We start from the raw sequence: 14,716 nt of genomic DNA, 5'->3' as shown, positions 1-14,716 counted from the left end.
ATCAACAAGCTAACGTGAGATTATCACTGGGTTTCCAGCGATAATCTCACGTTAGCCAGTTAGCGTGAGGATTATTATCGCTATTGAGATAAGCGTTGCTAATGGCATGCTATCTCAGCGATAACAATCCACGCTAGCCGGCGATAATTATCCTAGCGCTAAGTGCGCTTTGCGAGAATTATCGCCGGTTGTTGTTGATATGCCCCTAATTAGTTTCTCTCTGTGTTCTCTAACTAGGCTAGAAGTGCGACACATGCCCGAGGAGTCAGCAAGCTCCCTAGGAAACGTTGTAAATAAAAGTAGGGCTTAGAGTGGGCCGGGCCACTACCAGCCTCAGACCCAGTAGTAATTAAAACAGACATTGAAACTTCCCTTCTATTCTTGTCCTCGGGCTGGATTTGAATCACAAATATGCCTGGACACCCACCAAAATAGTGGCCCACATACGCAGATCGCAGCCTTTCATAAAACACTGCTAGATTAATATTATGGGACTCATTTTTGCAAATGTGTGGTAAATTGACAATTTTAAAGCTTACAGATATCAGTAACAGGCACACTGCAGCTTTGAAACCTGAATACTTGCACAACGAAATGAGGTACTCTGTCCCAACCAACAATGTCCTGGACTCTGAGTGTCACAGAAATGTAGTCTAGAGCCAAGCTGGAAGGGTTTACGTCAGCCTGGGTTGGCCACCCTTCAGAGGAGGGATGTGTGGTTGAAAGGTGAATGAGGTGTTTCCTCTAGAGTTGACGCTCTGGTCCTGTGATTCTCCTAGCTTGGCAGGATTAGAGAAAACAAAGTATTGGGTGTCCTTAAGTGACCTGACTTCTGCCTGGGCCACTGAAGGCCTTGGTCTAGGCCAGACCTACTGCCGCTTCTTAGGCAGAGCAGGAGATGGCTGGGACATAAGGAGGTGAAGAAGGGGTTTGAAGCAGCAGTCAAGTGAAGCACCTGTGGACTGGTTAAATGTTTGATTTGTCCTCTTGCTGTGATCCTTGTAGAAGATCCTGCTGGTAGAGGGCAATGAGAATGCAGCTTGTTTTATCTCTCTCATGTGGCAAAAGTGGCCATGGAAATCAGGAAGTAGGAAGGAAATCTTACAATCATCACTCCCCTTCCCTGCAGCGCCCCCTGGCTGAATCAGAAAGGGGTGAGGTTAGAGGCTCGATGAAGAAACCCCTTAGGCCTGCTGTTTTCAGTGCCATCATAAGGACTTTTGGGGTCCCAGGCAAGACCTATTTAGGGGGAACGTGTTTCGAACAGCTGTGAATAATTTTGCACATTTTCAGCTAAGTTAAGCCAAGCCAGCAAGCTGTCTAGTGTCCTCCAGCCAAATCATTCTAAAATAAAGCATGAACAAGCATGGATAAGGCCATTTCTTTTATCTTATAGATCCAAATATTTTGTGATGCAAAAATAATATTTGAAGTACAAATCAGTGTTTAACAAGCTGATTCCTATCACTTTAAAAAGACACAGTGAGGGTGAATTAGTGGATACTTCTGGACCAGTACACACTATTAAAACATATCCACATAGTGCTTGAGATTGTAGCTTTTAATGTAGAATATTTGTAATTGCAAATAAGTCCCTCTTTACCATGGGCCCTCTTGCTGCAATAGTAAAAAGCAAAACATTTCTCTTACTATTTTTCACTGTGATATCAGGGAAACAAAACAATTACTGTTTATTTCTCTTCCACTGTCTTGCCCCTCCTTTCTTTCACTGGCTGAGTAGTTATCTCCAGCTCAGTATGGTAAACATGATAGAAAGGAAAGTGAGGTAATGAGCATATCACAGCGAGATGTAAAGTAGAGGAATAAGGGAGGTAGAAACGGAGATGGTGTCGAGAGATAAGTCAGATGAGGAGAAAGATAAGGAAAAAGAGAACGATGGGTTGTAGAAAGATGCAGATTAGATTTTGGAGTGAGGTAGAGAGGGAGATATAGACAGAGAAGTAGAGATAATGAAATGTAAAGAGAGAGGTGGTGTACACAGAGGGGTGAGGTAGAGAGAACAGTAATGTAGGAAGAGGGTTTAGTTAGAAAAGCTGGAGATGGAACGCTGTAGGGGTACACAGGCAAAAGATGAGGAAGAAGTACAGAGAAGTGCAAGCTAGCGACAGTGGTGAGGTACAGCAGAGGGCAGAATAAGACGTGGGGTACTGAAAGATAAGTTATGCAAAGTGGGCAGGGAAGTCGAGATAAAGGAGGGATGAACATTAGAAAAATAAATTATTTGTAGCGAAAAGAGGTGTAGCAGAAAGGTAGGGGTGAAGTAGAGAAAGGGAGAGGACACTGGGAGAGAGGAAGAGTGAGAATGTGAGAAAGAGCCTGAGAGGTAAAGTAGAGAAATGTAAAAAGAAAGATGCATAGAAGGTGTGAGAGAAGGATAGCAATGACAGAGGCATCTAGAGGTAGAGAAAGAGGGTTAGTGATAAAATAGTAAGGTTGTGAGAGAGGTGATGTAGACTGAATAGAGGTTGAAAGAAGTGAAGAGGTGAAAGTGATCAAATGAGGGAACTGAGAGGTTGTGTTTGACAGATTGAGAAATGTAGGTAGTGTATGAGATGTGAAGTAGAGAAAGTAGGGGCATATTTACAAGGCCTTTATCTCCGCTTTTTTGGCTAAAAAAGCGGAGATAAAACCAGCGCTCTATTTACAAGAGGGTGCTAACATGCATAATCGCATGTTAGCACCCTTTTTCCCAACGCCTCACTTTGCATCTCCAATGAGATGCAAAGTGGGCGTTACTGGGCGTACCCAAGATAGACTACCTTGCAAATATCGCTGATGTTTACATTGCGATATTTACAAGGCAGCCCACATGATTTTAGAACACATTAGATTTTCGCAAAAAACTACGTTTTCGCCAAAACCTAACGTCTGCTAAAATCCTGATTTAGTCATCCCTAACATAGGGGGTGGATTATGCTGATACGACTCTGTGGGTCGTATCAGCAAGGTTATCGCCCTTTTGCAGGGAACATCGCTGGAAAACCAGCGATGTTCCCTGCAAAAGGGCGATAACCCCGCTGGAATTTTTATCGCCCTGCAGTAACGCGTTGTTAATAACGCGCTACCAGTGCAATAAATACCAGAGATAGCCAACGATAATATAATTGTCGCTAAGCACGGCCAGCGATAATTATCGCTGGCCGTTGTTAATATGCCCCGAAGTGAGGAAGAACGTGGGAGGTAGAGAACGGGGGTGAGAAAGGTGGAGTAAGTTGAGGGATAGGGATAGAGCAATTGGGTGAAGCACTAGTTGAGGGTGAGTGAGGTAAAGTAGATGGAGAAGATATACAGGGTAGTGAGATGAGAAGGACTTTGAGTTGCTTAGAAAGGGGTGAGTTACAGATGGGATAGGAAGAAATAGATGAAATGAAAAGTGACGCATCGCTGTTTTCTCGCAGAGATGCGTCACTTTTCATAAATGAGGGCCTATGTCTTTTTGTGCCTTTTACTCTTTTCATAGTCCAGTCCATCTATCCAGGGCCGGACTGGCCGTAACTGGCACCGGGCGTTATCCCGGTGGGCCGCCAGGGTGGGGGCTGGTTTTAGGCCCCTGGGGGCCGTTTCTGTTACCGGGGCCTGCAATATCGCCCCCCTGTAACAAAATTGGCTAAAACCGGTCCTAACAAACAGCTCGGCCGCACTCCCTCCTCTCCCCCAGGGGGTTCAGCTGAGCAGTTTGCCAGGGCCGGTTTCGGTTCCCAGTCCGGCCCTGCATCTATTCTGCAGCTCACCCCCTCTATCTCTTCTTCCCCTTCAGTCTCTCCTCTACCCTTTCTCTGCCCTCATTAAATTCTCTGTTCTTGTTCTCCCTCCCTGCGTCCTCCTTGGGTAGTCCCAAGGTCTGTCAGTTCGCAGGAAGGGCATTGCAGGGATCGTGCATGTGCAAAGGGCTTGACAGAACAGAGAGTAGGCAGTGCAATGCCGTCTCCTACAATGGAGGTGAGGCTATGAAATGGCCCACCTAAACCTTATTTGCAGGGAGGCTCCCACCTACACTACTCTTATGTGCCAGTCGGGCAGGGGAGAGGTCAGATTATGGACACACTGGCCTCATAGGGTGAGGAGAGTGGGTGCACAGCTGGGCTCCAATGAGTTTGCTCCTACTCACTCCCCTCCCCTAGCTCAATCTGCACACATTATGTGTGCCCATAGCCGGCCCAAGCCAGCCTCATGCACTCATTGGTTGGACCAGCATGGACTGATGAGGATGCTGCCAGTCCCAGCTAAAAGGTGGGGAGGTTACAAGATTCCACTGGTCCCAGCTGCTGGCTGCCAGAGAGGGCGATTAGGCCCCACAGAGCCACTGATGATGCTGGACAATACAGCTCAACACAAAAATATTCCAAACGGGCACCACTGATTCAAAAAGAAAGCAGCCCATCGCCCACTTCCCAAATGCCTGGTTTATCAATCTGACCCTGCTTGTCCGTAAGTTCAATGGCAAAAACACTGATCGATTTCTGAACAACTGAATGCGAAAAACGTTAAGAAAATCAATCTCCTGTTCATATGTCGCATTTTTTGACCTAATCTTGCATTCCCTAGTAGTGTTAGCTATTTCCAGGATATTTTTATTCATTTTCTTCTGTGTAGCACATTGCTCTAGTTTAGTTCATACTTTGAACTGAGTCTCCTTCGGATGTTTATAATGGGCCATGATTGAGAGCACTGGAGCTGAGGCTGAAGGCAGTGCAAGCTCCTCACAGTGCCTGTCAAAGGGTCAAAAAAGTGGTCGAAATTAATGGTCATCAAATCTTTGGTCTTTATATACAGCATACAGAGCAATGATAATTTGTTCCAGATGCAATTATGATGCTGTGTAAATGTGTCTGAAGGAGGTACACAGTTGTCAAAATATTTACACGGTGAAAGTATAAAAACGAAATGCAGTGTTTGCACGTGAGTGGGTGTGTTGTGTGTTTGGGGCTGGAACAATGGTATCACAATGGCCCTCGCGGTGGGCGAGGGCCCGAGCTTCAGGGGACCCTATCATGTGATGAGCATGGATGGCAGGCCCCGGAGCGTGGGAGGGCCCCTTCGTGGGAGGGCCCCCCTTGAGGAGGGGACCTCAAGTTTGTTACGCCACTGGGCTGGAAAGGAGATGTGAGGATGTGTATTCAGGAGAGAGTGAAAAAAGAGGGTGCTGAGGAGCAAAGCCATGAGGTTTAGGCCTGGGTGAAATATTTAAATTATACCAGCTTAATTCGCATAATACTTGTTACAATCAAACAATCAGTAGATTTCAAGAGCGCTACCTGTCTCCCTGAAATTACACCATTACTCAACTTATCGTAATTGCATGCAATTTATGGGAGCCACCAAATTTTACTGTGAACGCATGGAAAAGCCGAACCTGAGTGCCTGTTGTGCACAGTGCTTGTGATTTGCTGCACCTTAAGTCAGAAATTGAATTAAGGACTCATTTTGTGCTCAAATATACAGTCCAAATACTGATTTGCATTTTGCATAATTTTGCTGAAATTTCACATATTCATGTGAAAACAAAATATATACATTTTGTGCATCCATAATGAGTTTTAAGATATGCAGATGGAGAAGATGTGGAGAGAAAGGGCGTCCACATCAAACACAGAGTAAACATAACAGGAGTTATTGAGACACACTGAAAAACCACTAATCTTTCTACAGGCCTCAGTAATGATTCACAATCTCATGATTTCAGAAATGAAACATTTTCAATAATATTTACCACAAAATCATTGTTGTTACTCTTTTGTCTTAAACAGCTCAAAACCGCTGACAAAGCCAATAGTCCTGCCTGGTTGTAGGTCTATTTCAATTGTTGTGTTATATCTTATGTATGCAGTTTTATGTAGTGTAAAGCAGGCCCAAAGGCATTGGAGCACTTTAAATGATCACCAGATTACTTTACTCAAGGTAAAATTATTTTTTGTTCCATTTAGGCACAGGGTGCCTCATTTATGAGGTTTTACCATAGGGCAGCACCACTGGCATGCCTGCTTTACTGCCAACAGGGCAGGAATGAGCCGTATCTCACAGATAGGGCACATTCCTGTCCTTTTACCCTGCCGTGTGCCAAAGCTGGCACTTTTGCACCATGGTGCTAGTGTTGCAAGGATGATTCTTTTTGTGCAGGAAGGGAAACATTCCTGCACAAAAAACAATCACAAGAGGCTTTTTCCTGTTTCTATGTGTTCTGTAGAATGCAGCACACACAGAAAAAGGAAAAATGAGAAGAAATAAAGATATTTCTCCTCATTGTGCCTCCTTAAGCCTCCCCTCAGGAGGTGTACGTTTTTGGTGCTGCTTCAGAGTTAAGATTTCTTGTAAATCTGGGGCAGTGTCAAAAAGTCATGAATATTGCTGGGAACAACCCCCAGCAACACCCGTTACACACCCCTGTTATGCAGAAAATTACATTAAAGGGAACGATATTTCCAAGGAAGCATTAAGCCTAAAAAAGGTGGCTTAGTACTGCTTCGTATATTATGGAGCAGGCTCCTGCCCCATGGAACGTCCCAAAAAGTGAGACTCTGGCGGCCTAAGGGGCCTCATAAATAAGCCCTACGGAGATTAAGTGATTTGCCCAGAATCATAGGATGTTGAGCTGATGCCAGGACTTAAACCTGGTTACCCATTTCCAAAGTCGGACGTTCTGGTCATTTGTCCACGTCTCCTTCCAAGCTACAAAATCCCCACTCCCCATATCTGGATACAGTGTCAGAAAACTTAGGAGCATCCCAGCATATTAGCAGGGATGCGCCAGTTATTTTGCGTGACATAAAAAACCCTTGCGCCACCATGGATGCGCCGCATTTACAATGTGGCACACCATGGTATAGACAGATGCGAACATGCATCTGTCAGCGTAAAGGTGACGCAGTGCTGGACTCGTGTCGCAAGCGCGACGCAACTCTAGCACTGCTCAGGAGCGGCCTATACTTGCGGTGCTGCGTCACTCCTTACGCCTGCTACAAGCAGGCGTAAGGTTTGATGCAGCGGGTCGTAAAAGTGACTCAGGGAAAACTTGAAGATTTCACTGCGTCACTTTTACGAGGCTTCCTTGCGACGTAACGCTCACCCTGCATACATTATACCTGACGCAGGTATAATATAGCACAGGGCTTTACAATGTGATGCATCTAGAGGGACGCGTCACGTTGTAAATATGTTGCATAGTGGCGCATTGTTTACGATGCCGCTGCATTACAGAAGTGACGCAATGGTGTCGTAAAGATGTCGCAAGAGGCTTGTAAATCTGCCCCGTATTTTATACATTCAAACTATGCCCCTAAGTGCACAGGCTACGTTCCCTTTGATGCCCCCCACTTTTGTTTTATCCTACTTGAAGCCCTGAAAGAAACTGTTCCAAGATGTTGAATCAGACATAAGTCTTTCTTCTGTATGAATATGGTAAAACAGGAATTACCCGTATTTGCTATATTTTATAAAGTCCTTTCTGCGATGTCCATTTGGAAGAAAAGTTGGAGATATGCAACTGAGAAATTAAAAGAATAGTTTCACGTTTTTATTAACTGGATGTGTGACCAATTTACAGATTCACCTTTTGAGATTCAGCTGGAACTGTTAGCTCATTTGGGACCAAAAAGTCCATGTCTTTAATGAAAAACACAAAACAACTTGTGCCAGTATAAAAAGGGCAATTGCAAAAAAAGAAATAAAAAAAAAAAGGAGTGGGTGATGTCACAGCTAATAAATATAGCGTATCTTCCAGCTATAATTTGACACCAGGCCAAAGTGAATTGATTTTCAACTATTTTATTAAAGGCAGACCAAGTTTTTAATTAGTTCTATGTAGCAAAGGAATAGGCAACTCTCATCATGTGTTCAATATATAAGTCCCTGTTTCAGGGACAACCATTGTAATGCTAGACACAAGGGTGAAATTTGGAGTAGATTGGTATTCCTTTCCAGAGATTTCAGAGGATGATGGTGTATTTATCATAATGTAGGTATGCATCTCAGTACTTTGAGCCCCCGCTACCAGACTTCCGCCATTTGGAATGCACAGGTTAGAATCCTGATAGGGCATTAGATCGACTGCTGGCTCCTCAAAAGGAGGAAGCTGCAAGAGTGAGGTAAAGAAGGAGGGAATGTCTGGTAGTGCATTAAAGAGACCAGAAGTGCTTTGGTATTCGAGGCACTGGAATTTAATTACAATGGCGATGGGTTCTGCGCTTAGCTTTGGACACCAGCACTCATTCCTTTACAAGTTAAGCACTGTGGATACTACGCAAATTATGTGAAAGCAGTCCAATAGGAACCTGGGGGCATATGCACCAGGGGATTGTGCCACCAGAACGCCACTTTTTCCGACGTTCCAGTGATACAATGCCCTGCTCCATATTTGCAAAGCGGCGTTAGGCTTTGTAAATATGGTACTCTTTCACACAGGTATCTGCGTGAAAAGGGCGCACAATGGGTATTGCTGTGGGCATTCCACTGAAACACCCAGTGCCTTTTGACGCTGCTCCAGATTTACGAGGATGTGTAAATCTGAGGCAGTGCCAAAGACTAACGCTATGCAAAAGCAGGCGTTAGATTGGCGCAATGAGGAGAAATACTTTTTTGGCTCCTTGTTTCTGCAGCACACTTAGAAGTAGCAAATCACTATTATTGATTGTTTATATGCAGGAAGGGACACCTTCCTGCACATAAACAATCATCCCTGCAATGCGGGGGCCCTTGAACTATGGCTCAAGGGTGTCTTTTTTGGTGCTAGGCAGCTATTTTTAGTGCCAGAGCTAAGAAAAACACAGAGGTACGCCATATTCTTGTAAATACGGTGCATCCCTGCATTTTGGAAATGACGCAGTGCGGCACTTCAAAATGTGCTGCAGCGCAAAGCTGTGGCATTTCCTTATACATATGCCTCTTGGTCTTCATAGAACCTGCTTCCGAGAAGGTAAAGCTTTGAGATGAGGATCCTGCAAGAGGTATGGATATGTGGCTGGGATACAAGCTGAGGCCCTCCAATGATGGGGTTGTGGCGGCTATTCTGGTATGTTTACTACTGTGAACAGGACCAATGGAAGTAGAGAATGTTTATTAATAGGGTCATTGCCTCGTGACCATGGGGGCAGGTGCACGAAAGTGTGAGGATGACAGGTGGCCAGAGGTTGGTGCACAGGGCCGGCTACCGGACCTTTCTAAGTAAAAAATGGACAACTAAATGGTGTTAATATATGCTTGCTTAGCTTTCTTTAATTAGAAGCAAATGTAGCTCCCCATCAACATAAATCAGCCCCCACAGCAGTAAAATTGGCCCCAGCTTGGCTGCAGACCAAAACGCCTGGTAGCCAGTCCGGCGCTGTTGATGCAGACCAGTCAAATCACACAATGGCACCATGTGTCACACAATATCATCTCCCTTCACACGATCTCACAGTGAGGTGCCAATTTCATACTGTGCCAGGGAATACAAGTGGAAAAACACAGCTTGCCTTTCGAGCTTTGAACAGGAACCAGCCTCAGCAAGCTTTTTTTTTTTACCAACAGGGGGGGCTGGGGGATGGGGAGCAATTTGATCCCTCATTACACCATGCCCTGCCCCCAGTAAGACCCCACCGCCTTCTCACACAGTGACTTTTTTTTAAGGTGGCAGGTCTGGGCCATGTATGCCAAATACAGGTGGATATATATACGTTTCGGTGACCTGCGGTTGATTCTCGGCAGGCTCTGTTGATATACGTTGGAAAGACATTTACCAGGGCACCGGAGACGGTGGCTGAAATTAAATGCATGGGGTGGTGTTGTCCAAGCAAGTGCCAGCAGCTCTCATGTGGTGCCCAATGCCATCGAGCAGGTGGTGCCAGTTAACATGCACTGACACTAACATGATCACGAGTTGGACATGTGAGGTCAGAGAGTTGTGGAAAATCAGGGGGAAAAGGGGGCAGGGCTGGTTTGAAATAAATTCATGAAATTTTTGGAAGGATGGTGAGACCAGGCCAAAGGGCCAGGGGATGGAGACATGGGAGGGCTGAATCTGGAACAGGATTTTTTTTCTGGATGAATTCATGGGGTCAGCAAGTGGAAGGTGCTAGGAAAGTTGCAGGCAAGGTAATAGCAGGGGAGACTGAGGGCATGAGATAGCAATTAAGCGTAGAGGAGCCAAAGGATGAGTAGATGTGTGTGGGTAGATGGGAGGTTAGATGCAGCAAGGAACAGTGTGGCGGCATGGATCTGGTGTACCCTGAGGCATTCCAATTTGCACAGATGTTTGGTAGCCAGATAAAGAATGGCGGATAGTGTTGAAGGCGGATGTGACTTGAGGGGGAGGTAGACTGTTCCCTTTGGGTCTGGCTTTTGGGTTGTCAGGAGTTTTGGGAAGTCACACAAGAGGAATGATTACATAACGGGTGCAACAAACATGACACCACTCCACAAAGTTCAGCGCTTTTAGTGCAGTTGCACTTAAGGCCTGCCAGCAGGAATCTCTACTTCTGGCATACAGTGCTCTGCTGACTTGGCAGGCCAGTGGGACACCCTCCAGGGTATGAAGAACCCTGCATGTCATAGTTATGGGGAAAAAGTGGTTATATTCTCCGGGTGGTGGCCATCTCTTGTCATGATTAGGGATTGGCTAAACTCCCCTTTTCCTGTGTGCGGCAAGCAGGTGCCAAACTGTGAGCAATTTGTCTGTGCCCATATCTGCCAACCCTCGGTTGGAGAAACGGGGGGAATGGAGGCAAAAGTCCTTCTAAGCATGAATTCCTCATTCCAGGCATTGAGGGACTCCAGGAATTAGAAATTCTTATGCTGCCCTGCATTGTCCGGGCCGGCCTTTGTAATTGCTTTAATGGTAATTACGTTATGGTAATAAAAGTGGGTTGCCCCTGATAGTGCTGTTCAAAGGAACCACAGCCCCAGGGGAGCTTGTGTGTGACAGTTGCTTTGCTTTGAAGTTCAGTGCCTGGAGTCCAGCAATGTATGTAACTAAGTGCAGTTAGTATTAAGTTTGAAACATTGCAAGGCCCCTCACAGTACTTCAAAAGGCAACTGTGCTTTTTTGTTTTGTTTTTAGGTCTCGCCTGACCCAGCGCATGCGCTGGTCTGGCGAGACTTATTGAGAGGGCTCCAAAAAGGGCTACCAGGCCAGCCTAGAGCTACAGTGCATGTGCGCGGGCGCGCGCGCCACGCTTGACCACGATTGCTTTCACTTTCGCGGCCACTTTGATGTTTACCGCGATTATTTTCGATATTTGATCGCGATCACTTTTGCGGCCGCTTGTTTTTAATATGATTCGTCATTCGGATGATATTTACTGAGGCCCGTATTGTGCCTCTTTAAAACTGGTTCTTTTTTATGCATCTCAATTATAATAAATTTGTAAAAATTAAATAAAAACAAAACTTGTTTTATTTGTGGCCGGCGGGAGGTGGGGGTTGTTGGAGGGTCAGCTGCGGTTAATCTGTGGATATTATCTATTTACGGCGGAATATTTTTCTCTAGAATATTTTCTTAAGAGTACTTGGAAAGCTAGTGAAAACGTTTTTCTTAATTTGACAGCTCGTGCCTCTTGAGCGCCTGCCTGTATTTCCATCAAGTCAAGTGAGTCATGGCGACAACCGTTCTTAAACTATTATTTACCTGCGCGTTGTAAGCATACCTTAGATAGCAGCCGGTTGAACAGAAAAGGCGATGTCAGCATTTTTTCTGTCGGAATGCACATCGACTCTGCTGTGGCAGTCAACTGGCTTTTCTGTAGGTAAAAACCGTGCTATCCCCTAAATCACTTCCTACAAACGCTCATGGAGTACCACTTTTTGCCATATTCAAAATATCAAACTGATGCTGTGTAAGTCTTTTTTCCCCCGTGTTTCATATAGCGCAAACTAGACCCGAGACAGTATCAGAGTGCTTTACATGAACACCAGTTGTGTTACAAATAGACACTTTTTTGTGAGACACGGGGAGATTAGGTGGTCTGACTAAAATCACAAGATGTTGAGCATCGTTGCAGAGACTCGAACCCGGTTCCCCAGCTTTGAGGTCGTCCACTCTAGCCGTAATGCTACATCCTCTCCCTGTTATCTCCAGTAACTCAAGGCCGTTCAAATGCCCCGAGATTCCAGGCCTTTTCCTTTATATTGTACAGTTCTTTGGATAAAACTGGTAATTACAGTTCGAGTGGGGGAGCCACCACATTAACAGGGAGAGCAGAGCCAAGCCAAGGGACTGGCTTGGTTTACAGACCGTGGAAGAGCTGAACAGTGCAAATATTTGGTATGTAAATCGTGGAAACAAGCATGTACAAATAAGATTGTCTCCTCAATTATTTTTTAAAACATTTTTATTCAATTAATTTATACTCTAGGCATTCTATACACAAGCATTGGCATAGCCAATAGGTCTCACCGTTGGGGCCTTATAAGTGTTTAACCATGCAACAGTTAATTTTGTTGCACCAAGGATATTGTGCTGCATAACTAAATACTTATAAGGTCCCAAAAGCGAGACCTATTGGCTATGCCAATGCTTGTTTTTCCTGCCCATGGAACAGTGGATCAGCCACAATTCTACTCGGGTGGGAAAAAACAGGCCTAATGCATGCGTTTTGCTTACTACATGGGAATTTCGCCCACCTCTAGTCACATTGCCTTGCTGCCAAAGCCCCCCTGTTAGCGCTCACCTGTGGGTGTCTTGTGGCTGTCGTCTACTGTCCTGGGCTCTCCCTGTGGCACTCACTGTGCCAGGGGCCCTGGCTTATATAATGCTGCAACTGATGATGCATTAGACTCAACCTCTAGCCTGAGAGCCAGTGACAAATAAACAATACGCACATTTTCAATAACACGCACTCTCATCTCAGACTGCCGAGCTGATCAGGTGGGGACGCTAGAAAGACGCTAGAAGGCATCAGCAGGTCTCTGGTGCTTCCTTCTCATGTGTTTGAGCGCGTGCTCTCCCACTGCTTCTGTGATGTGCACATCCGGCTCAGTGAACAGCTATCTCCACCATAGGTTCACGCCGGTGTGTCCTCTGGAAAGCAGAAAAAAACATTCAAACTTATTTTTCTTCCAGTGCTAATCATAGGAGAAATTATACAGCAATTGACCCAATTTAATGCTTATAAAGTGCAAAGTAACTATTTTTCCAGCTGAAACCCCGCACCTAAGCAAATCATTTTACACGCTTTGATTTCATTCTACTTTGTTATATGCAAGTTTTGAAAATATTTGAATTAGGTGTTTTGAAATATATATACCGGATAGAAAATGCTTTGCAAAATATTTTAGTCCTACCTTGCAGGCCGTGCTGGAAGTGTGTTGCAGAGCCTTGATTCTAAGAACCCTTCCACAGAAACCAGCCTTGACTCTAAGAACCCTTCCACAGAAACCAGCCTTGATTCTAAGAATTGTTCCACAGAAACCCGCCTTGACTCTAAGAACCCTTCCACAGAAACCAGCCTTGATTCTAAGAATTGTTCCACAGAAACCCGCCTTGACTCTAAGAACCCTTCCACAGAAACCAGCCTTGATTCTAAGAATTGTTCCACAGAAACCCGCCTTGACTCTAAGAACCCTTCCACAGAAACCAGCCTTGATTCTAAGAATTGTTCCACAGAAACCCGCCTTGACTCTAAGAACCCTTCCACAGAAACCCGCCTTGACTTTAAGAACCCTTCCACAGAAACCCGCCTTGACTCTAAGAACCCTTCCACAGAAACCCGCCTTGACTCTAAGAACCCTTCCACAGAAACCAGCCTTGACTCTAAGAATTGTTCCACAGAAACCAGCCTTGACTCTAAGAACCCTTCCACAGAAACCCGCCTTGACTTTAAGAACCCTTCCACAGAAACCCGCCTTGACTCTAAGAACCCTTCCACAGAAACCCGCCTTGACTCTAAGAACCCTTCCAGAGAAACCAGCCTTGACTCTAAGAATTGTTCCACAGAAACCAGCCTTGACTCTAAGAACTGTGTTATAACCCTATTGGATAAGATTCATGTAGAAGTATCACCGTACCTGTGTGGTGCTAAAAGATGCTGACGTTGGTTGAGGTTCCAACATGCTGCAAGTGTCTGTTAAGCACCAAATATTCTCCATCTGTGCAGGCACTGCACGCTGTTAGTTGGACCATATTATGATGAAAACATCCTAATTGTGCCTTTCTCTTAGAAACACTGTAGACTCTGTATAGCGATGTGGCTGGAACACCAACAACTGGTTGTATTGAAACTACCCATCCAACTCACAGTCATCCTTTTGTGGCTGGAACACCAAAAGCGGTTGTAGTTGAACTACTCCTCCAACTCACTGTAATCCTTTAGGTTAGCTGTAGTATTCCAAGGCTGTAGTGTCCTTTGGTGATGACACTGCTCTGTGGGGCTGTCCATTGCTAAGGACACTGGTGGGGCTGGCGCTGGCTTGCCTGGAAATACTCTCTTTCTAGGTGTAGTAGCTTGTACTTTTATGGCACTTAGAAAGTACAAGCAGCGTCAGTGAACAAGGTGGAAATATTGTGCCTGGAAGTTATTTTACAAAGCAACTTTTTCCACACATCTGCATGTGTTGTCTTCTGAACTTTTTCACTATCTGGAAGTGAAATTTACAAGGAGTGAATGCAAGCTACATCTCTAACACAAATGTACCTGTGTAATTCTCAAGCGCAGCGATTGATGGGATCATCTTGGAGTCTGCGCAATGTGTGCTCTTTGACAGATGAACTGAGGTGCTATTTGTGGAG

The 14,716-nt window shown here is 45.1% G+C and overlaps 1 long non-coding RNA gene across 1 annotated transcript in view; it reads right to left on the bottom strand.

Annotated features, from left to right (window-relative positions):
• The window catches only part of LOC146811655 (uncharacterized), a 118,665-nt gene extending 105,956 nt beyond the window's left edge, over positions 1-12,709 (bottom strand). The window contains exon 1 of the long non-coding RNA XR_014966765.1: positions 12,660-12,709. This is a non-coding gene — a long non-coding RNA (uncharacterized LOC146811655). The remainder of the gene's footprint in view (positions 1-12,659) is intronic.
• Positions 12,710-14,716: the final 2,007 nt, after the last annotated feature.

This window comes from Triturus cristatus, chromosome 7, assembly GCF_964204655.1.
Source record: "Triturus cristatus chromosome 7, aTriCri1.1, whole genome shotgun sequence".
NCBI classification, from domain to species: Eukaryota; Metazoa; Chordata; class Amphibia; order Caudata; family Salamandridae; genus Triturus; species Triturus cristatus.
The sequence above is the reverse complement of the archived record's forward strand: the minus strand, read 5'-3'. Positions and strand labels throughout refer to the sequence as shown.